This window comes from Rousettus aegyptiacus, unplaced genomic scaffold, assembly GCF_014176215.1.
Source record: "Rousettus aegyptiacus isolate mRouAeg1 unplaced genomic scaffold, mRouAeg1.p scaffold_m13_p_9, whole genome shotgun sequence".
In the NCBI taxonomy this organism is placed as follows: domain Eukaryota; kingdom Metazoa; phylum Chordata; class Mammalia; order Chiroptera; family Pteropodidae; genus Rousettus; species Rousettus aegyptiacus.
In genome coordinates, this window is record NW_023416312.1 from 40,153,828 (window position 1) to 40,162,160 (window position 8,333).

The 8,333-nt window shown below is 37.1% G+C and overlaps 1 protein-coding gene and 1 non-coding gene across 4 annotated transcripts in view; both read left to right on the forward strand.

The window, feature by feature from the left end:
- LPAR4 (lysophosphatidic acid receptor 4) overlaps positions 1-8,333 on the forward strand; it is a 430,666-nt gene that overhangs the window by 107,816 nt on the left and 314,517 nt on the right. The gene's annotated exons all lie outside the window — the stretch shown is intronic.
- Positions 7,867-7,966, forward strand: LOC118608157. Its single transcript, XR_004952950.1, has one exon. It is a non-coding gene; the product is annotated as a small nucleolar RNA SNORA36 family (small nucleolar RNA).

Below are 8,333 nucleotides of genomic sequence, written 5' to 3' on the forward strand. Positions count from 1 at the left end.
TGCTGTTTGCAAGCTGGTGGGTGGGATGGACACTTGGCCTGTTTGTGAGGACTAGCTGGTGAGAGGCTGACCCCACAGAATAGGATTTACTTTAACAGGGCTCTGGTACCTGCCCAGTCTGCTCTTCAAGTGTGCCCTCCTCAGATGCAATGCTGGGTGGTACTCTGGCTCCAGCACTGGTCAAAGCAGGCTACCGGGTGTGCCTGACCAAGGGCATCCCAGGAGTGGTTCAGCTGTAGACCAAGATCAACCACAGCCTGTGCACAATGGGACCACCTGATAAGAGTCATCAAGCAATCCAAAGATGGCTGCCACCCATGCAGGGCTTATAGGTGCCTTGAGAGACCTAGCTAGGAACCAAGGCTGACTTCCGCTAGTGTGTGGCTTGGGATGCTCAGTAAGAAGTATGGGACACTCTGAGGCCAGATGCTGCTTCTTTGGCTTTTGTGAGCCTTTGAGAGATTTTAATGAAGTCTGCAGCAAGAGCCAAGACAGGCCAATTGTATAGAATAAACCACTGGAAGTGGCTTGTTGGGCCTTCAAGTTAGGAGAGGTGGAGTCTCAGGTAATCATCTGGGTGGAGCAACCTGTGTTATCCAGGTTGATGGCGACTCCTATACAGTGACGCCAGTTCCTGCAAGGTGGGAGAGGGGTAGGGCTCAACTAAAGCACAGTGGATATTTGCCAGCATTTCTTTCCAGGATAAAGCCTCCCCTCCAGCACTTGCCCTGAATCCAAACAACTCGGTTCCTTCCCATGTGTCCCTGACACTCTTTGAACAGCTGCCACCGCACTGGAACTCAGAATGAATTTGTCTGTTGAGTAAATTTGTGCATGGGCCCTTTAGGAAGAATGTCTATAACTCCCACAGCTTCCTGTCTGACTAGCCCAAATCTCTGCTAGTTTTCGCAGGCAGAGGTTGTGGGGACTTCTTGTCTCGGCACTGGAACCCTGGGCTGGGGAGCCTAGTGTGAAGCCAGGACCTCTCTCTCCTCTCAGGGAGGAAGGGGCTCTGCAACCAAGATAACCGGATTCTGAACTACAACATGTAGTTGTGGGACCAGCCCATTTCTCATCTCCACCCCTCCTACCATCATGATGTACCCTCTTTATTTATGTCCTCTGTTGTAGGACTTCTGTTCATTCAGACCTCAGGTGAATCCCAATGATGGCTGTCCTGTAGTTTAATTTTGGTGGTGTTCTGAAAGGAGGTGAACATAGTGTCTATCTTCTATGTCAATTTTATTTTTTTATTTGTTAGCTCTGTTATTTTATTTGGTACTTATATTTTCTTTCTCTTTGTTAAAGTAGTTTCCGTTTCTTCACTCTTCTCTCAAATTCAGTGAGCACTTTTATAACCATGATTTTGAATTCTTTATCAGGTAAGTCACTTATCTTTGTTTCATTAAGGAGTTTTTCTGAGTTTTTATCTTGTTACTTTGTTTGGAACATATTCCTTTGTTTCTTCATTATCTTCACTTTCTATATTGTTTTTATTACTAGATAGAGCAGTCACCTTTCCCAGTCTTTAGGTAATGGCTTTGTGTAAGAGATGAATCTGAACATTCAAACTTGCCCTCGCTCTTCATTATTTTTCAATTTTTTATAACTCTCTAAGCAACCTATTTTACTTTTAGTGTCTCCAAGTAGTTGAGGGTGTGACATGACCTATCAATGTCCCAAAGAGGAACATCTCATTTAGCACTTAGATTCAAGATGATTGGAAACTAGACCCTAAAGTAGCAGCTTTTAAAGTATGAAAATATATACATTCCAGTAGGATTGCAATCCTAATTCCTGCTGGCCTACCAGAGCTGGGCTACCTAGAAGTGTCTTCTGGCAGCAGCCACAAAAATCGGTGTCCAGTGAAGGTTTAAGCTTCATTCTGAAAGATACCAGTTATCTGTAGTGAGGCAGAAGGAAATAATAAAGATATCATCCTTTGGTCTCTGTCGCTGAGGGCAATTTAGTAAGCTACTAGATGTATGCTAGCTACACCAGAAGTCTGTCTCTCAGACTGAAGCTCCAGGATAAGTAAATAGGCATTTTTTTTTTTACAGAATGACTGGAGGTTGTTTCTGTCTGATGCTTGTGCAGTACCCAGGCGTGGCATCTAACCAAGAACTTTCTCTCCAACTGTTATGGTCCCATGGAAACCAGAAATAAAACTCCTGCTGGGCACCAGAGCCAGGCAATCAAATGATGTCCCATAAATGGCAGCTGCATAACTGGGGCCGCAGATGTATAAATAGGGCACCAGATGTGTGTAAAATCTCCCCTCTGGCACTACTGGTTCTCTAGTGTAGCAGAGGGAGAGTGCAGAAATGGCTCCCACCAGTGAGCAAGGCAGAGGGAAAGCATAAAGATGGTGCCTGTAGGGGAAAAAAACCTTAGAGTTAAAAAAAGAGTCTAGAGTTTTTTAAAAAAGCCTAAAGAAAAAGTTTAGAGTTTGAAAAAGATGGTGCCCTCTGGATGGAGAGAGACAGAGGCAGAACACAAAGCTCATGCTCACTGGCCTCCATTCCAAGAAAATACCTTAGCAGGCACCTAAATGTGTGTTAAATTAGATGCCTGCCCCTCAGTCTCACTCTTTAAAATAAGAAAATAAACCTCTTTGAAAGGCTAGGAATTTTTCTAATGGCTGCCTATCCACTGGGTTCTGGGATGAGTGAGTCCACATATAAGCCTTTTAGGAGCCATTTCTCAGTTCACTCTAGCCTTGTGGGAATTGCGGATATGACACCCATTGACTTTCAAAGTTAGATGTTTTGAAATCTTGTCTCTCAGTTGCAGGTCTTTAAAGTTGGGATGCCAAATAGGAGGTTCAAACCCTTTGCTCCTCAGGGAGGAGCTCTAGGTTTTGAGATCCCTTCTGATTGTGGGTTGCTGTGTGGGTCATGTGGTTTATGGCGTATTTGTGTCTCAGCCCTTACTACCTGTTTTGAAGTGTTTTTTTTTCTTGTTTACCTGATGTGTAAGTTGTTGCTCAACTGTTTTTTTTTCATAGAAAATTGTTCCATAAGTAGCCGTAGATTTAGTGTATGTGTGGGAGAGGATGAATTCAGATTCTTCCTACATCACCATCCTGAACCAGCCTCTAATCTTACCCACCCTTAGATTTAAAATTTTTATTTTGCTTTATGTTCTCTGGACTTCCTGCAGTTATGGTTTGATATCTGTCATTGATTTTGGAAAAGTCTCAGATATTACTATAAATATTTCTTCTGTTTAGTTATCTTTCTTTTTCATGTGTTATTACTATTGTGCATATGCTACACCTTTTATAATTGTCCCACATTTCTTGGATATATTCTGTGTTTTTCATTTTTTCTCTGTGCTTTTCAATTTGGAAAATTCCTATGGACATATCTCCAAGATCACCGATTCTCACCTCAAACATTTCTAGTCTACTGAAAAGCCCACAAAAAGCATTTTTCATTTCTATTGTAGCTACATCTTAGTCTGGTTCCATTGCTTGCTTTGTATTTTCAGATCATGGTTTTTCATGCCTTTTAGGAGGCCTTGTAATTTTTTGTTGATAGCCAGATAGATATAATATATCTGGTAAAAAGAACTGAGCTAAATAGGCTTCTATTGTGAGGTTTTATGTTTATCTGGCTAGGAGTTGATCTGAGTTTACTATTTTTTGCCTTGGCTGTTGGCCTTCAAGGCTAAAATTTCCTTTAGTGTTCTTTTGTTGTTGTTGTTTCTCCTGTTGTCTTTGTGTTTTCCTAGAGACACTTCCTTAAGTAGGTCTGATACTTGCCATTCTTTCAGCTGTAATCTGCTGTTATACAGGAGACAGATTAATGTAGTGTTAAGGTATGGGGAGCAGGGAGTTGTTCTGTAATTTTATGATGATGTCTCAGTTTTCACTGGTTATTCTCAATTTTCGTTCCTTCTTAGGTGAGATAGGAAGACTAGAGGAGGCTGGAACTAGATATTTCCCTTATCCCAAATCAGTTATGCCCTGGTAAACCCAAGTTAATTATTCTCTGGCAAAATTCTTTTCCTCGAGGGCAAGGTTTTGTTAAGGAGAACAAAGCACTCTGGGCATATTTCACAATGGCTACCTTTTTTACCCCTACTCAGAAAATTAGGCTCCTGGAAGTAAATCTCATAGAAGTGTGGTGGTTCCCTTAAGACTGGGCACCCTGGATTTTTAGCTCACAAGATTATCTTCACTAATCCTCCAGCAATTTGTCAACCAAAGTTTAAGTGTTCTTCCAGTACTTTCTATAATGGCATATTTCTGGTCCTTGGCTTCTGTTCCTTACCAGCTGTGATTCTATGTGTTCATTTGTTTCTCAGATTTTGAGGGTGTCAGCTTGCCTTGTGACCTCAATTCTCCGATGGATCTAAGGAAAATTATTTATTTTCAAATTGTTCAGCTTTTTCCTTGTTGTGGAGATGTCAACTTTCGCGTTCTTTACATATCAGACTGGAAACTGTAATTTATTTTTTCTGTATATTTTTTTCCTGATACCAGCAAAGAAAACTCTAGTTCTTTTCTTTGCTATCTCAGGAGGTAGTGAGTTTCCCATCATTTACAGAAAGCATTAAATTACCACTTGGCAGAAAGCTTTAGAGGGAACTCAAACAAAGTACAGGAATCTAGGCTATGTGACCTCTAAGGGTCTTTCCAATTCTCAGATTATAAGATTCTTAATTAGTTAAAATATTCAAAAATTATTGGCAGACATTTTCGAGGTGATTATACTAGGTTTTTTTACTATTAAATATACCATTTGTGTATTGAGGAATAGCTTGATAAGTAAGACCTTAGATTGCACTTTTTCTCTATTCCAGAGTGGGGGCTTCCAAAGCCTTAGTTCTAGAAAATTCCATCCTTGGTCAACTTATTTTGTCCAGTGCTGAGCTGGGGCTGAGAGGAGAGATAAGGAACTGGGAAACTGACTTATGTTGCCCAAAGTAACCAGAAAAGAATTTTTACCAGAAAGCCAATTGGTAATTTGTAGTCAAGTGAAAGAGCAAGCAGGTATTACTATTATTAACTATTGCCTAGTCAATATTGTTTTCCTCTGGCAAATAAGCCAGGAAACCAAATGGATATTTTAAGTTTGATTGATGAAGAATACAGTTGATCAGGGAGGAGACTACACGAACTAACCAAAAACTTCTGTTATCCATTTAGGTGCTCTCTTGAATGTCCCTGGGTACATATGACCCCAATATCACCTCAAGTTGCTTCATTCAAGCCTCCAAAGTGCTTCCTGAAGTTTTCTAATGATATGAACATCCACATTTAAGGACTCCTAATTATTACAGCCTTGAGAAAATCCCAAGTTTTCTCTTCATATACTAGCTTCTAAGTGTTTTGAATCAAGGAGATTTAAGCTTCTTCCAATATTCTGACAAAATTAGAATATAGATTGTTGACAGCGTCCTTCCAAAACAGAAGAAAGGGTAGATATTCAAGATGTCCGGCTGAGCACTAAGTGCGGCATAGTGGTAAAAGGCAGAGTCAGAAATTAAGCCCCACAGGGCTATAGGATCTGCTTTGGAATGCTCTTATAGTTCGATTTCAATACATTAGTTTTAATAATTAGATTTAAGTAAAAAATCAAGATACATAAAGAGTTTTCATAGTGATCCTTTAGCAATGAAAATTCTTCTCTGAATGGAAGAAAGAGCCAAATCTTAAGATGAGGAATTATAACCATTATCTAGTAAAAATGAAAACTATGTGGAAAAACAAAAGGGGATACACTTTCTTTTTTTTGTCAGTTGTTTGAAGTTTTTTTTAAGGGAGTCTAGAATTAGGTAGTAATTTGAATTACTCTTTGCCAAAGTTGCAGGAAGAATAATCTGTTTTTATGAGTGTTTAGACATTTTTTAATCTTTAATTTTCATGTCTGTCTGTGCCTTCAAGAGACCATTAATATTTCAAGTTAGCAAGGTTAAAAAAAGCCACCACATCAAAACAAATGTAGTCATATTTAGGAGAAATGAAAGGGTCATTTTTGTCTACCCAGAATACAAAGAGACTGACAATAGAAAATCTTTATTTGTTTTTGTATAGTTAATAATATAACTTTCTTTGCCAGAGGGCAGTTTTCCATAAGGATAATTTACTTGTGTTAAAATTCCAAGATAGTGCTAGTGAGATTCAAAATTCCTAGATCAAGTAACTAGTTATCAAGAGAAACTGTAATGGTCAGATGCTTGGGCATACAAATTTAAATGTCAACTGAGGAAGTGATCCATATAAACTGTTTGATAAAATTTAATTTATGCTTTTGTAATTTAGAATAGAAATATTTTTGGATTTAGCAGAATTATCACGAAGGGATATATTAAGGGATTATGTACAGTGCAGAGAAAGAGAAAATAAAAGTAATGAACAGATGAATGAGGAATTAGAATTTGTCTTGTGATTTATCTGGGGTAACAGAACTCTAGGAGGGATCAAAGAAAATGTTTTAGATTTGGTGTCTTGGAAACATTTTGCTATTTTCAATCAAGCAAAGGCAATCTAACTCAGGTTGTGCACATGAAAAAGGCCCACGAATTTATATTTTCTGAGATCTAACCTCACCTTTCCAAGTTTCTGAATTTTATAACATTAGAGTTACTAAAAGGTTGTAAGAAGTAGATATTGAGAGATATATTTAATTATCTCAAAAAGCCATTCAAAAATCACTTAAAAATACAAAAACAAAGTCATTTGAGTGAAAAGCCAGAAAAATTTGACAACCAAGAATACCAAAGTTTATAGTCTCAATAGACAAAACCATTTACATTTATTCTGGAGACTAAACTACAAAGCATAGACTTAAAATCTGAAATCATTTTTTGAGATACAGAAACCGTATCGGCTTAACAGAATAAAAATCTAAGTGTGTAATGAGAGTTTGGCTAGCTGATAAAGTTTGAAACAACCATTAGAGACCAAGGAATGTATTCGAAGACTGGCATGTTAATGCCACAGGGTATTATATAGCCATTAGGAATTATAAACATGAAGGTCCTTCTAATGTCAGTGTTCTATGATAGTATATAATATTCTCAAGATGTTCTTCCAAATAAAATGATAAGCTTTTGGTCATGATTCATGTGTTCATGTAATTAAAAAAATTTAAGCATGTAGTTTAAATAAATTTGTTTTTTAAAATGAACAAATAAATCATTTAAAAAATGCTTGCTTACACTTTGAAGGTGGAAAGTGGTCCAGAAGGATAGCATAACAAATTAAGAAACTGAGTTCTTGAGTCAGACTGCCTAGATTTGAACCCTGGTTATGATGCTTACCAGCTGTCTGACATTGGACAAATTACTTCTTTATGCTTCAGTTTTTAAATGAGGAAAACAGGGGTAATAATGGTACCTACTTCACAAGGCAGTTTTAAGCATTAAATGAATTGATACAGATAAAGCACTTAAAACAGAGTAGAAGTTCAATAAATATTAGGTGACACAATTTAAAGGCATAGTTTTAAACTTCAGGGTATTGATAATTCCACAAAGTGATGATTCCATTTTTGAAGAAAATACTAACACATATGGGAAAATTAGGGGAAAAATTAAGTACTTAACAGTGTGGTATAGGTTATAAATTCATATGATATTAAATAACAAATTCGTGTTGACCTTGTAGGTGATTGATGTATGGTATGTTTCTGTGTGGGAGGAAGTAGGACAGAGAGTGGAAGTGAGAATGTAGGCAAAAATCTGGAGGTAGGAATAGGTAAATAACAAGATTCTTTTATGTGCAATCGAATTTAACTATGGACATATTTTGTTCTAATTCTTTCAAAATTTAGAATTTGTATAGTAAATATAAATCGGTATATTTAAGTAACAAAACCATCTCTAAATACTTTAAAATTATATCACACTGTATATTTTTAAGGTAAAACTTTAAACTTTGGAACATTGAAACATACTAAGAAAAATAATTGGATAGAAAATATTACTCTATTCATTTAGCTCTCAGCCTACAAAAAAACCCTTTAATATATGTATATTAAAATATGTATGTATGCTATGATCACATCTGAATTTCAGAAATGTCCTACAAGAAAGGCAGGACAAATATTATTATTTCCATTTTAAAAGTTAGGAAACTGAGGATGAGAGTTTATGTCACTTGCTTAAAGTTATACCACTAAATAATAGGTATTAATATCCAGGTCTTCTGGCTCCCAATATAGCGCTCTTATATCACACTATACTTACTGAGTGACAGAAAGCTTAGTAAATGAGAAATGAGGACTGATTTTTATGATAAATATTACATTTGACTTTTGTCTCAGTCAAGGAAAGGATGGTATAGCGTAAAAGTATAGGTACTGCCAAATCTCAGGTATGTT